General features: G+C 38.9%; 1 protein-coding gene across 9 annotated transcripts in view; it reads left to right on the plus strand.

Moving 5' to 3' along the window:
• Positions 1–16,309, plus strand: part of CRACD (capping protein inhibiting regulator of actin dynamics) — a 258,544-nt gene that overhangs the window by 52,202 nt on the left and 190,033 nt on the right. The gene's annotated exons all lie outside the window — the stretch shown is intronic.

Consider the following 16,309-nt stretch of genomic DNA (forward strand, 5'->3'; position numbering starts at 1 on the left):
TATAATTAGCTGGCACCTCTGTGAAAAAATGTGAGAACCATGAAGGATGTAAGGTTTTCTGGTGGAAAACCTTATCTATCTATCTATCTATCTATCTATCTATCTATCTATCTATCTATCAGCATGATAGATTCTGTTATGGACAGGTTGTAAAATCTGCCTTGATTTTTCATATTTTCATAGATGAAATTTTGAAAAATTTTTGAAGTTTTTAATTTTTATATATGATGACATAAGTTTAATGTTAACTCTTTACATATGCATATACTTATACTATTTTGGTAAAAATGGTAAAAATTATTATGGTCTTGGGAAATTCTATGAAGTGTGATCAACCTCAAAAAAGAATATTAATTACTGAGGCTTATTCTGACCTACTCTTTAAGAATAATTTTAATTGTCACAGATTTAGAGCCCTGTTGCTTCATTTTTAATAACTGATATAATTAACACTTCTTCTACTTAATAATAACAAGAACTGAAGGTGTCAACAGAATAATTCCCAGAAGTCAAGAGCTAGCTTCCCAAGAGACCTTCATATTGACACTTGATGCCATCACCAATACCTATTCTTTACTGAGGTAAACAACATGAACTCTGTGCTGAATTTCTGCTCTGTTAATTACATTAAAAACTGCATTTTCTTTTTAAAGATTTTTTTTACTTATGTGAGAGAGAGAGCATGAGAGGAGGAGCAGAGGGAGAGAGACAAGCAGTTGACTCTGTGCTGAGCAGGGAGCCTGATGCGGGGCTCCATCCCAGGACTCTGAGATCATGACCTGAGCCAAAACCAAGAGTCAGTTGCTTACCTGACTGAGCCACCCATGCGCCCCAGCATTTGTGTTGATTTGGTGAGCATTGATTGAGGAGCGGGTAGCTGTTTACTTCCACTTGATGGTATATGTAATTGTGGACCTCTGTCTGAATTACCAAAGTCTGTTTTGAGAACTTGGATCTTCATCTTTCAAGAGTATTGAAGATACTTTTAGAGTCACACAGAAGACTTTGGGTAGGCTGGGCTTGTTTCTGTCTGCTAGTGACTACCTTATTCAAGTACCATTTTTTAGGGCCAGGGTCTGACATTAGTATTTGATATTCTGTGTTTCCTCTTGCTCCTTTATTTTCCTGAATGAATTTGGACCTTATAAATACCTGTTCTTTGGAACATGCTTTAATGCTGTATTCACCTGCCTTTGGTATGACTTCGGTCAAAACCACATTTTACCCAAGTTAAAAATAAGACGTGTCTGTGGCTTAAGAACAGTGTCCTTCAGCTGCCCACATTGGGCATTTTAGGTTTTGGCATATTAACTGTTCCAAAATGGCCAGTTTCCATGATCCTCAGTGTCCTTTGATGGTTTTGCCCTAATGAGACCTGGCTCTCTTTCCTGTGACTTACAGGCTCAAGAAAGGAGGCTCTGTGTGGGTTAGTAGACGTTGAGACTTTTGCAGGCCAAGCCAACAGAGTTCAATTTGTCACTCACTGGGCTAAATTAAGTGAGCAGCATGTTGGAAGCGGGACAAACTGGCCAACTGTGCATCATACAGTGCCGTATGTGTTGCTATAGACTGTGGAATGGTGATGTCTGTTGATTAGCGGAGCCTATTGGAGTAAATGCTGGGGGAATCATACGTATGTCATTTTTGGCACCAGATGTTAGTCCATGGAAACCAGTTGTGTGGTGTTTTACCAATCAGATTATTTCTAGACAATGATTTTTTGTTAGAAGACATAATTATTTATTTTTAATGTCAGAAAGAATTAACCTTGCTTGAATAGCATACCTTGATAAATGTAATAATTGATTTACCCAATTTTAAGCAGTCCTAGATACAAATTGTCCATAGGTTAATTACGAAAAAGTGTGACATTTTGAAGCAAACAGTTACAGAATTAGAGTGGTTAACAAATTTAAATTAGTTTAAGTTAGTAGTTTTGTTATCTCTTCCCACAAAGCTGTCAGTATGAGGATTTAAGGCTTTCCTATTATTATGGGCTCAGTTGTGTCCCCGGCAAAGTTCCTATGTTGAAACCCTATCCTACTATCTCAGAGTGCGACTATTTGGAGATAAGATCTTTACAGAGATAATTAAGTTAAAATGAGGCTTTTTCGGTGGGCCCTAACCCAACGTGACCGGTATCCTTGTAAGAAGAGGAGAGCTGGATACATACACAGGTGAAAGACAACGTGAGGACACAGGGAAAAGATAAGCCACGGAGAGAGGCTTTCAGAAGAAACCGGCCCTGACACCTTGATCTTGGACTTCTAGCCTCCACACCTGTGAGAAAATATCAAGTTCTGTTGTTTAAGCCACCCAGTCTGGGAGTGCTCTGTCATAGCAGCACTTGCAAACTAATAACGTGTGTCAGGTGTGAGCCAGAGAATAAAAACATAAGATTTTATAGGTAAATAAATAAATGCAAATTTTCAAACCTTAATTTGCTTTACAAATGATCCGAGTGGGGAAAACCATTGCATGGGCCCTCTGTTGCCCAGTGCCAGAGCCCCTGCTGAGGTGGCAAGTGGGAGCACAGTAGGAAACCCTGAGATTTTAGATCTGGTGAGGAAGGGCCTTAGACATCATCTCTTGCAACCTCCCTAGTTACAAAGGGAGCTTGTAACTAACACCTGGAACGCCAGAAGGTTCATGCAGGAGCACATGGCTACTTATTGACATATCCATGCCGGGAACCCGGCTCTCTTACTTCCTGCTTCCCCTTTTCTCCTCAAGGCTATACCTATATGTCATCAGGTTCTGCTGTTTTGGCAACTTGATTTGAGAAGCAATCATCTGTTTTTCTTCTATTCCTTCTGTCCTTTTTTGTTGTTGTTGTTAAGAATATTTTCCACGTCAAAAAGGTATAAAGAATAGCATTAATTATTAAATTAAATAATTACCTGTGCATCCAGCACTCACTTTAAACTATTAAAACATTACACATTGATTCAAAGCCCCTTCCCTGGTCATATTTCCCTCCCTATCCCCTAGAGGTGACTACTGTCTTGAATTTGTCATTTAGTTTTTCTATGTATATCTCTGTACTCTTATTAAAAAGGAGGGTATTGGGCGCCTGGGTGGCTCAGATGGTTAAGCGTCTGCCGTCAGCTCAGATCCTGATCCCGGAGTCCTGGGATCGAGTCCTGCATTGGCTCCCTGCTCAGCAGGGAGCCTGCTTCTCCCTCTGCCTCTTTCTCTCTCATGAATAAATAAATAATAAAAAAAAATGAGGGTATTACTAAACAGTATATAGTATCATTGTGCAAAAATTAAACATCATATACAAGGTATGTCAAATGTATCCTCAATTTGTTTTTATTCTACTCAGTCTTGTTTACGAGAGTCAGCCTTGTTGCTGTACATATCGCTCCATTTCACTCATTTCCACTGCTATGTAGTTTTCCATGTTATGAATATACTATATTTCTGTATTCTTTTGCTGATATTTAGGCTGTTTTTATAGTTTGTTCAAGAATGATGCTGCTGTGAATATTCTTAAATATATTTCCTGTGCGTATGTGTGCAGGTTTATTTAGGGTATGTCTCTGTGGGTGGAATTGCGAAGTCATAGGTTGTGTACATTTTCAGTCTTTCCAGATACTGCCAAATTGTTCTGCAAAGTGGTTGCACCAGTTTCCATTCCTACTTAGTAGTATGGGTTCCTGTTTCTCCACAGCCTTGCCAGCCGTGATTTTTTGCCAGTCTAATGCATTTTAATTTCTCTCATTATGAATGAATATCAACATCTCTTTCATGTTTATTGGCCACTTGGGTTTTTTAAAGTGTATTTTTTTTCCTTTTTCTAATCAGAGTCTTAGAGATAGAATGGACTGAGTGGTCCTAGTGTCCATCTCCTCATTTTACAAATGAGGAAATGGGCTAGAGAAATGTAGTGACTAATTTAAGGTCCCCAAACAGACAAAAACTCAGGGGCCATGCCTCCCAGTCATCTGTTCTTTTTTACCAAATAGTCAATTCATGCGTTTGGGTGAATTCCCTTTTTGGTATTGTGAAGAACAGGGTCTAGGGCTAAACTGATTGATCAGAAGAGTTTAATTAGTGAGTGTGTGGATGACATATGTGACATTGTTTTATCTGAACTTTCTGAAAATCCACACCATTATCTCCTTGTTTAAAACCCTTCTGGGTTTCTCATTGCTCCTTGGAAAGTCAAAATGCTTAGCTCTCTCTACTGGATTGGGCCCCTCCTGCCTCTTTAGGCTCTTCTCGATCCCTCCTTGTCTGCCTTCCAGCCACACTGGCTTTCTTTTGGTTTCACACTTGCCGTGCTCCCTTCCTCAGGAGGGCCCATGCGTTTTTTCTCTGCCTGCAACTCTCTCTCCCTCCCTCCCTCTGGCTCATTCTTGTGCCTTTCTCGGGGCAGCCTTCCTGAGTACTCCTCCTAGGCCTCATCCCTCCTCTCTCCTCACGAGGCCTCATACCTTCCATAACACTCATCACAGTTGCAGGCTTACATTTAAGTGTACAGTTATTTATTTATTTTAAGATTTTTATTTATTCATTTTTGAGAGAGAGCACGTGTGTGCATGCACATGAGTGGGGGTGGGGGCAGAGGGAGAAGTGGAATCCCTACTGAGCAGGGAGCCCGATGTGGGACTCGATCCCAGGACCCTGGGATCATGACCTGAGCTGAAGGCAGACGCTTAACCGACTGAGCCACCCAGGCGCCCCTGTATTGAAGATTTATATTCATGACTCAAAGTATATGGCAAGGGAGAGGTAGAAGGAGAGAAAAAGTAAAAAAGGAAAATTAGACATTGGAAGGAGAAATGCTAGATCAGTAACTGCCTGATCAGGGAGCCTGCAGAATGGGCCATTTGAACTTTCTGGGCATTCCCAATACAGGCTAGCTGGCTGGGTGAACTCCAAGTCTAAGAGAGTCTGAACAGTGATGGACCACTTACTAACTTAGAGGGGAAAACTTCTGAATAGATCTTAGCTAGATCTTTCTAAGATTCTGGTTTGAAGAACTCAAAATGAGGGTACACTATAAGAATAAAAAGCAGTTTTGCTCCCTCCTTCAAATTATTACTTTTACTTGCACAAGACAAATATGGGTCTGTATATGACTAATCATTTTGTTACCTTAATCCTTAAAGGATAATAGAACTCCTAGCATAGTCCGGTGAGAGTCTGTGTCCAAGTAGAAATTTTGATTTTATTATTAGATTTTTCTATGTCTTTTGGATATCTCGGCATTGCCTCAGTAGAAGAAAAGAGGAGATATCTTTACCTTTTCATGAGTATGTCCATAATTCTTAAAACATTACATTGCCATAATTCCTCAAAGTTCTTTTTTTTTTTTTTTAAGATTTATTTATTTTAGAGAGAGAGCACAAGCAGTGAGGAGGGAGGGGCAGAAGGAGAGGGAGAGAGAGAATCCTAAGCAGACTCCCCACTGAGCTTGGAGCCCAACATGGGGCTCCATCTCACGACCCCAAGATCATGACTTGAGCTAAAATCAAGAGTTGGATCCTTAACTGACTGAGCCACCCAGGTGCCTCACTTCAATGTTATTCTTAATTCACTATCAAAAGAAATAAGTTATTTCTGGATTGTTCACTTAGCGGTAGGTAGCAAGCACATGTTTTCAGGGTGGATGATAACAGACTGTCACATTTTCTGTTTAGTTTTGGTATCTCTTTCTTAGCTGTGGAGTTAAGAACTTCCTTTGTAAGTCTTCACTTCCTTCACAGCCATGGGAACTCAGGGTTCTCAGTGGACATGCTCCATGACCTCTGTGTTTTCACTAAAAGCAAAGAACAACTATGATGTTGCAAGAATGCCAAGTAGGAACATTGAAGGTAATAAACAAAACTGCCTGTGCCCAAAAAAGTGTAATGTCTTTTGCTATAAAACAGAAGATATTTGCCTGTAGTATGTTACTGATCTTTTTTTTTTTAAGATTTTATTTATTTATTTGAGAGAGAATGAGAGAGAGAGAGAGCACATGAGAGGGGGGAAGGGTCAGAGGGAGAAGGAGACTCCCTGCTGAGCAGGGAGCCCGATGCGGGACTCGATCCTGGGACTCCAGGATCATGACCTGAGCCGAAGGCAGTCACTTAACCAACTGAGCCACCTGGTGCCCCTGTTATTGATCTTTCACATGACTCTTTAAGGTAGTTATGAGCATCCACTTATTTTTATTTTTGACAAAGTAAAGATAACTGAAACTCTGAGCTTGGGTTGTTTAATATGGTAGGAGCAAAGTGCAAACAAATCTGTTCCCATTTTTAATAAAATAATAGGACTTAGCTGCAATTAAAAGGACCTATTTCATATGGTTGTATGAGAGTAAGATGAAATAAATGTGAGTTTATAGGTTTAGAGATTGCTTCCTACATAGTAAGATCTATGTTAGGTGTTGGCTATTAATTATTTATTGTTATTAGTATTATCTGATGCCTTTCAATATTGCAAACTTAGGTTGTCTTTTTCAGTGAAGAGACATCATCCTTTCCAACCTGTAATACCTTTGTTTTCTGTCCAAATTTATTGAGTCTAGAGATTAGCTAGAATAGGATTCTAAATGTGGAATATCTATGATGTTTGTTGGGTATTTATTATTGCTAATCTTACTCCCATCTTTCCATTCTTGATACTCTGCAATTCCATCCCTGGGAAATCTAATTGCTTCTTCCAGAGCTGTGGGCTAGTACCCTAAGTAATCCTTTTTGTGACCTCTACTTTCAGGATTCTTCCAACCCCAAGCTCTTGTCCTTATTAAAACCTATTTTCTGAAAAGTTGCTGGGTAGGTATTGAAGGTACTATGTTAGAGCTTCTTCTCCTGTTAAAGGACTTTCAGGCCTAGGTGGAATGGTGTGTAGGGCGTTTTTCTGGGCCAGTGTCCTTTCTGATAATACCTTGATGCAGAGACAGAACTGTCCTTTCAAGTTCGGGCTTCTTGTCTTTTTAAAGCTCTTCATAAAAACCCATTTGTTCCCAGGCCACACTTCCTCAAGCCAAATCCTCCCCGTCGTTTGGACTTCTGCTGGAGTTGGGAAAGGCCCTAGGGGTTCTTAGAATTATAAACCATAAATAGCTGACAGAGCACAGGAGATATGATAGAGGTGATATGAAGCTCATGTCCCACGAGTGGATCCTACTCTATAAAGAATTACAAGACTAAACTCTGGAGACTGCTAGTGTTTAAAAGCACTCATCCTTATTGAAGGAGATTTGTACATTTCTTGACCTTCTGACAACTGTCAGTCTGAATAGTATATTTGGAAAGTTCCAAGGCTGGCAAGATTGATTTATTCCAATCTGCACACCTTTTCAGTATTAGCTGTGTGGAAATTTTCTCATCAGCCATAAGAAAGCTGTTTTATAGTCAGAGCAGATCATATAGCTCCCTAAAGCAAATAGCAGCTGACTTATCTGAACATGGTGAGGAAATCATTATTATTTCTTCCTCTTTTTTCTTGGTTCCTCTGTAATAGCTTGGTCTTTAATAATTGGATCTCATTTGGGTTGTACAAGAACATGAGAATATTTAATGAGCACTATTGAGCTGTGATGGTTGTCCTGGTGGAAAAGCACTAATATATATTTACTAGCAAAGCACAGGGCATATTCAAGGCCAAGCTCTCTGTCTTCATCCTAAGGCTATGCAACCTAGAATAGTGCCTTAGGTGGCACCAGAGATAATTGGTGACACTTGCCAGCCTTGCACATGAACTTCTAATGGAAGCAGTGTACATAATGTTTAATGAGCATTAGTACCTAAGACAAAATGCCTGGGATCATATCCTGGACTGACTACTTACTGAATGACCTTGAACAGGTTATTTACCCTCTTAGTACCTCTATTTTGCCCCTGTGTATAATGGGGGCAGTGATAATACTTACCTTAAAGGGCTGTTGTATTTGTAATACATTTAGAACAATGTCTAGCACATATGTACTCAGTAAATTTTAGCTACTATCATTCCTTTTCTTCTCTTTTCTTGTTTCTACCTGACACTCTTTTCATCCTTTCTTTCCTTCTTTTAGTTTTCCATCTTGTCATTTCCTTAGCTTTTGGACCTGGCAGGGCTGGCCAGCCCTGTCTGTCCCGTTGGTCTGTTCAGGGCTACTACTTCTTGTAGAAATGAGGTGTCTTTCTTTCTGTTTAGTAAGTTTCTAAGTTAGAGTTTCCTCTTTAGAACATTGAATGCAGATGTTCATTCTGCCTTAAGGAAGGTGAACACAATTGGTTGTGCTAGCTGAGATAGGTATTTATTGCTGGGAGATAAGAAGAAGAATGTGTTGATTCCAACAAAGAAGTTATTTTAGGCCATGGGTCTCACACATTTGTAAATGAACACTTTCCTCTTTAGGAAGGTACCTACATTTTAGTCCAAGTTAGGATTCAAACATTAGGAAGTTGCTAGTTGCTTGCCAAATTTTCAGTCTTACTTAATAAAAGGGACCACAAACACTGTAGATAGATCTCCAGACTATGTTAGATCTAAAGATGCTGAGGGTCCTTTTGCTCTGGAAAGGTACTAATTTTTGAAGTTTTCAGAGGGAAAAGAGCTCTTTTCTGTTTGTTTTAGATGGAGTACATAAGAAATAGGTAACTATAATCCAGATCAGTTACTTTTGGCCAAAATGGGCTACTTAGCTTAGTTGGCTTTCTGCTTCCCTTTTTCATTTACAAAGGGAAAAATATATTTATAGTTGAGAAATACGGCAGACACCACTGTAACTGAGTGATCAAGATTAACACTGCCAATAATACAATATATCAGTACCCCTGATATGATGCATGTGAAGGGCACAACATCACTTCTCTGGTATTTTTGCCTAAAATACATAACCTCAATCCAGTCTTGAGAAAACACCAGACAGGGGTACCTGGGTGGCTCAGTTGGTTAAGTGTCTGCCTTCAGCTCAGGTCATGATCCCAGGGTCCTGGAATCGAGCCCCACATCGGGCTCCCTGCTCAGAAGGGAGCCTGCTTCTCCCTCTCCCTCTGCCTGCTACTCCCCCTGCTTGTGCTCTCCCTCTCTCTCTCGCTTGCTTGCTCTCTCTGACAAATAAAATCTTAAAAAAAAAAAAAAAGAAAAGAAAACACTAGACAGGTTAAAATTGAGAGAATATACAAATACAAATAACTCACCAGTACTCATCCGAAGTGTCAAGGTCATGAAGGATAAGGAAAGACTGAGGAGGACCCGTCACAGATTAGAGGATATCAAGTAGCCATAACAACTAAATGCAATGTGGGATCCTGGATTGGATCTGAAAGAGAAACAGGGTCATTAGGGGAACAGCTGGTGGAATTTGAATAAAGTATGTAAATTTGGTTAATACTGTTATACCAATGCTAATTTAATAATTGTACTGTGATTATATAGGTTGTTAACATTAGGAAATGGTGAGTGAAAGGTATATATGAACTCTAAAAGGGTTACAACTTCAGGGGCACCTGGGTGGCTCAGTCAGTTAAGCATCTGCCTTCACCTCTCAGGTCATGATCCCAGTGTTCTGGGATTGAGCCCTGTACCAGGCTCCCTGCTCAGCGGGGAGTCTGTTTCTCCCTCTTCCTGTGCCCTTCCCCACTGTTCATGCTTTCTCTCTCAAATAAATAAATAAAATCTTTTAAAAAAATGTTTGCAACTTTTATGTAAATTCGAAGTTATTTCAACATTAAATATAAAAAAAGAAATTTAAATAACATAGGTAAATTTTTAAATGTAATTAGATTTGGAAGATAAAGATGAGGAAAACTCCCAGAAAGTAGAGAAAAGAGAGAAAATATAAGAAAATTAGAGTGTTAGTACTACAGATGCAACATCCCAATAACAGGAAATCCACAGAGAAGGAGAAATGGAAGGGAGAAAGTCATCAAAGATATAATTCAAGAAAATTTCACAGAATTGGAGAACGTCAGTTTCCATATTGAAAAGACCCATTGAAAACTCAGCACAACAGTTGCAAGTGAACCCACGCCAAAGCTTAGGTGTGACATTGCAAAATATTTGGAATAAAGAGAGGATCTTAAAAGCTTTCAGAGAAAATGGAGAGAACGGGTTACATACCCAATGTTAAGAATCAAACTGGCATCAGACTTCTCAGCAGCACTGTTGAAACACATGGGCACAGTAAAGCAGTAGAAAGAATACAGTAAAAAGGAAGCAATGCCTTCAAAATTCTGAGGGAAGTATTTCTAGCCATCCCCTTTTGCCTGCAGTGTGCCTGCCCCTCTCCCTGAAATCCTCAATCAGGGTAGCAGAAGCAGAACTCCTGAACATAGCCACTCAGTCAACTCTCCCCCTGCCCCCTCCCATCCCCCTCCCATCCCTGCAGTTCGCTCACCTGCTCCTTTCTGGCTGCTTCCTTTTGGTGATACTGTTTTCTATGTCAGAACAGGAAAGGGAATAAAATAAAGTGAAGTCCAGTACCAAAAACAAACAAACCACCTTCAGTGTATGAGGGTGAAATAAGTACATTTTCATACATTCAAGTTCTCGAAATTTTTACTTTCTAGCAAATTACTAGAAGAGTATTTTCATCAAAGTAAAGATGTCAAAGGGGTGGGGGAGAGAGAGAAACCTGAAAAGCAGGAAATAGGGGCTTTAGCACAGAAGTGAGATAAAGGGAATACACAGAGTATTGGTGAAGGAAAATCTCAAAGGTGACAACTTTGTGGTCAGCCTAGAGAACAAAATAGTCCAAATTTGAACAGGTCCAAAGTCTTCAGGGGCTATGTTGTCAAGAAGATGAAATTGACAGAATTTTTTATTTAACTCATTAAGAGAAGATGTAAACAATTTGTGGAGAATTTTCAAGATAATTGCAGTAAGTACATTTAAAAAATTAAAAAGACTGTCACTGAGTTTGGGGTTAGGGTAGGAACAGGAGCTGTTCGGGAAAACATAATCATTAGTGTAGCATGTGGTCAGCTGGAAATATTTATGTAGTAATAATGTAGACGTTGAATATAGAGCCATACAGAATAATAATAACTGTAGTGGGAGGATGGGAAGGGTGGGTTTGCAGGTATGAATTGGGAAGAGTGGGTGGGTTCCATATGGAAGTCTGAAAGATAATAGACTTTTATACCTAAAAAATCAAAAGCAGCAATATAACATTGTATTTGGAGATATGGAGGTCAGTGCCAAAATAAACAATTAAAAGATTTTAACGTGTTTGCCTCTGGGAAGTAAGGAAACAATGGGACGGGGAAGGCACTGCTATTTTGTTGTAGTGAGCCATGTAGAACTATTCAGTTTTTAAAACTACTTGTATATATAACTTTGCTACTAAAGGCAACATAAATATAAAAAAGCAAAGTAAGTAAAAATAAAAGTGAAAACTAACTCCCAAAATGTAAGTTTTTAAAAAATTTTAAGATATTTCATTTACTCTAAGAAAATGGAGTTTTTATGATACCTGCATGGTAACTTTAAGAGGAGAGAATGAGAGATAAAAAGTAACGGAAGGAGTTATTGTTAGAGGAAGCACTGACTTCGTATACATGACAGTTTGCCAGTTGTCCTGGTTATCTAAACCTTCTCAAAAACCTTTTGTTTTCTTTGAGAAAAAAATTACTTATGAGCTAAAATAGAAATCACACCTAGACCATATTGCTTAAATTCTGTGTTTAACGCAGTCCTTTACTCTCCCTCACCCTCATTTCTTCTGGCCTGATGGGGATCAGGTATAGTGATTATTTATATCGGGTTGTTGGCTTTTTAGGTTAGTTTCAATTTCAGCAGTTAGGCTCCATTAATTATTGGTTTGAAATATGGTCACTGTAAGTAAAGGTGTTGCATGTAAGACCAAAAAAAAAAACCACACCCAAATAGTAGGCCCGTCTGTGTATTTGTTCAGTCTAGTTGTCATGTGAAACCACCATATTGAGGTCAGTGGGATCCTAATGTGGACTTTGTTCTAATAGCTTGATTCGATTCAGTTAGTCTCTCTGGATTAATAAAAATTCTTTTTTCGAAACTTGATCTTAGCCAAAAGGCCAGGAAGCAATAAAAGAAATTCTTGTTTCTCCTATGTGTTATTTAAAATTTTGGTCTTTATGTTTTTATTTGACAAAATTTACTGTCTTGTTCTAATCTACTGTTTATTCTAGTGTGTGTTGATGAATAAAAATATCAGTTATCTTTGGTTGCTAATCTTTTCTAAGTGCTAAGTGAGTTAACACCCACAATTGCACCTAATTTAACAGACAAATGCAAAATAAATGTGATGTGAGATGGCATTAGTTTTTTTCATAGTTTGTAAGAAGCTATTTGGAGGTTTAACTGAAAAAAAAATGAAGTTCTTTTTCATGGGACATTTCTGGCGATCATAGAAGAATTTTATTGGAAGCCATGGGAACATGTTTCTCCATGTTATTCCATTTAAGAAATCCTTGTTTTGCATCCTTTTGGGGAGAAATGAAGTTGCTAAGAGGGTAAAACAAAATTCGCTGTATTTCATTGCCTGTGACACTTTGAAAGGCATGTGAATCCTTTCTACCTCATCTCTGTTCCATCCCCGTACCCTGACAGCATCCTATCACAGCATTTATCTCAGGGGTATGTTTGCTTCTCACACCAAACTATAAGCCTCTTGGAGATTGGGGTTGGATTCTGTTCTTTATGGTATCCTCAGTGATTGGCGTTGTGCCTGGGGATGAAATTAAATTAATACATCATTAAAATTTTTACAAAAAGCGTTTTTTTCTATGAACTGATCACTGGAGGCATTTGCCATATTGGAAATCTCCAAAGCTGTTCTTATATAAATAAAAGCATTAGAGACTCTCCATAATAAATTTCAGAAAAGACATTCTTCCCTTTTTAAAAATTTACCTCCCATGGGGGGTCATTGAGTACAAAAATGTTTATTGAATGAATATAGGATCAATTTGGGATATATTCAACTATAAATAACCAGAAACCTAACAGCGGCTTAAGCAGTAAGGACTTTGTCTCACATAGTAGAATGTCTGGGGTAGGTGGCCAATGGCTGGTCTGCTGGCTCAGCGAGGTCACCATAGACTTGGGCTCCTTCTGTTCTTCTGTGAGTCCTTGTGGGTCTTGTTCTCGTGCTTGTCGGTAGAGGCCTGTTGCAGCTCCTGGTATTGACCCCACATTTCAGGCAGGAAGAAAGGGAAGAGTGGCAAAGGGCTGATGGGACATACCAGGAAACTCTGACCCCTTTAAAAGCCTTTCCTAGAAGACATCCCAGTGACTTTTGCTTACCTTTCATTTGCCAGAGAAAGCTGCAAGGGCGCCTGGTAAGATAAGTATTCAGCTTTTCAGCAGCTGTAGGAAGGCAAAGAGTAAGTAGTTTGTGGGTCATTTTCAGAAATGAATTTCAGAAACTAGATCTTCCCTTAAATGTTTGCTTCATTTTAAATAACTCTTCTGGAGCACTGTTAAACTGTAGGGTGAGAGTCATTAGAGGTTCATAAACATCAGCCTAGTCAGTTGCTACCTTTATTAAAAAGAATGAAATAGAGTAAAATAAAAGATAGAGAATATCAGGATGTGTCTTACTTGGTTAGGGCAAGTATTTTGTGAAATACTGGGTCACAATGTATGCTATTTCTTACCTGTGCATTCCAAACAAAAACCCAGAAAACCGTTGTTCTGGAGAATCATTGATTTTACAAGTATTTTCTATTATAATTATAAGCAATTTGGGAGTATATGAGGAACTTATAAAGAAGAGAAAAACGTGTGCATAAATACTCATAAGACAGGAAGAAAGGTGTCTGTGCTATGAAGGATACCAATAAAGTGTGCAGAAGGTCAGTGAATTCAATTTATAATAATTCTAACAGGGGTAGGGGATGTGGTGAGTAGAGGTTCTGAAAGGCCTTTGAATGAAGGGAATGGCCTTTGAACTGAGACTTGAGTCTTTTTTGTCTGTCCCTATAATGCACTGGACATTGTTCATACCTTTGTTAGAGCTGATTGTGCATGTCATTTCAGAATCCTACACTTCTACACAACCAAATTTTTTAGAGTTATGAAAATTTTAAGAATATCTTTATTTCGCTCTGGACCTATTAATTTTGCCTTTTTCAAAAATGACTGCATTTTCGAAATCCCAGAATATCAAGATGACTTTTGGACAAGTCATCTTTACTTCCAGGTCTCGGGTAATAATTAGCCGTTCTAAGAAAAATGTGATCAGGGTGCCTGGGTGGCTCAGTTGTTAAGCGTCTGCCTTCAGCTCAGGTCATGATCCCAGGGTCCTGGGATCAAGCCCCACATCGGGCTCCCTGCTCCATGGGAAGCCTGCTTCTCCCTCTCCCGCTCCCTCTGCTTGTGTTCCCTCTCTCGCTGTGTCTCTCTGTCAAATAAATAAATCTTAAAAAAAAAAAAAAAGAAAAAGAAAAATGTGATCATACATGTGCTCCAGTAATAGCTTTGCTATTGTGGAAGTAGAAGATTGGTGTTGCTAATAAAATAAAACAAAACTAACTTAAAAAATCGAAGTGCTCCTAGACTCATCGCGTCTCAAGTGTTGGAAGATGCTTCAGAGATATGTGGCCCAGCCTCACCTAATTTATACTGAGGAAATGGAGATTCAAACACAAAGGAATGAAGCCTAACCCAGGAACCCAGCCTAGGTCATTGGCTTCTCAGTCCATTGCTGTTTTTACTGCCTCCAGTTAGTAATTTTAAGAAGGATAAGGAGGTAAGAAGCCAGGAGAATGCTACTCCAGGACTCTCTATTCTTGCTAGATACAAGATGATTTCACACCTTGAAAATGATTTGGTAATAATATCGTCAGAACTACCAAGATTAATTGTTTTCATCCCACTGCTCTCTTCCTCTGGTCAGCATTCTCTGGGTTCCACAGTCATTAGAATTCCGAGGTTAGTACTGAGGATACAGTGACCCATTTTCAGAATCCAAAAGATCAGCTCATCTGTCTCCTTGCCAGTCAGTGTTAGGTGCTTGCTGCTCCTTGTTTTCTTCTGCCTCTGCTCTTGAATAATTGCTTCAATCAGCAAGTTTGGTCATCTTCTCTCTGTGGTGCAGAAGGTGATAAGAAGTTGTACCAGTCCTATCCAGTGAGAGATAGTAATAAGTTTTCTTTCTCATGTGCATATATAGATCTTGTCCAGTTCCTTGAGTCATAGGACTCCTGTTCTTTGACTCAGGAACATAGCAGTCATATTCTGGCTTCATAATAGCATAGGGGAAAAGGAACTTGTATAAGAAAAAAATTAAAAATTTTATCTAGAGCCTAGACATGGCAAGATAGACCCTTTACACAATCAGTATGTGTATTACTGTCTTCATTTCTATGGGGGTAGACATTCTTGTCTTCGTTTTACAAGAAGTAAGTAATGGAGCTGTAATTCAATCCCAGATCCTTCTAATTCTACTTTGTACTGCACCATGGTGATCATATAGGATTAGAAAGGGATCTTTGCTTAATAGTAGATTTCTTAAAAGGACTGGATATTCACAGGCTTTGGTGCAGCAATTTCAGTTCTCATCATCAAGTTTGTCAAACCTCTGCCCTATCTTTTTTTAGCCTCCTTATTGTAAGTAAATGTATGCAATTTAAAAAAATGTACCAAACAGAAATACTAATGTGAAAAGATATATGTACTCCCATGTTCATTGCAGCATCATTTATATAGTCAACATAAAGAAATAATATAAATGTCCATTGATGGATAAACAGATAAAGAAATTGTGACTTATGGCTCAGTTGGTTGAGCGACTGCCTTCGGCTCAGGATCGAGTCCCACATTGGGCTCCCTGCTCAGCAGGGAGTCTACTTCTCCCTCTGACCCTCTTCCCTCTCCTGCTCTCTGTCTCTCATTCTCTCTCTCTCAAACAAATAAATAAAATCTTTAAAAAAAAAGAAATTGTGACATATACACAATGGAATATTAATCGTAAAAGAGAATGAAATCTTGCCATTTGCAACAACATAGATGGGCCTCAAGAGCATTACGCTAAGTGCAATAAGTTAGACAGGGAAAGACAAATACTGTAATACTATATGATCTCCCTTATATGTGGAATCTTAAAGAAAAAAAAAAAGCAAGATCATAGATACAGAGAACAGAATGGTGGTTGCCAGAGAGACAAGGGGTGGGAGAAATGGCTGAACTGGGTTTTTTATTGTTGTTTTTGTTGTTTAAATATATTGAATAAAAAAAAAATTTCTGCACTAGGGGAAAAAAAGATGTAAGATTAAGTCAGCATGGGAGCTTCTGAGAAAGATTTTCCTCTTTGATAAAGCAAGGAGCCATAAAACTAGAAAATCCTTTTTTATCACCACTCCTTCCTTCCTGTTTGGGAAATGGGCTTGTGAGGAAG

This window comes from Zalophus californianus, chromosome 2, assembly GCF_009762305.2.
Source record: "Zalophus californianus isolate mZalCal1 chromosome 2, mZalCal1.pri.v2, whole genome shotgun sequence".
NCBI classification, from domain to species: domain Eukaryota; kingdom Metazoa; phylum Chordata; class Mammalia; order Carnivora; family Otariidae; genus Zalophus; species Zalophus californianus.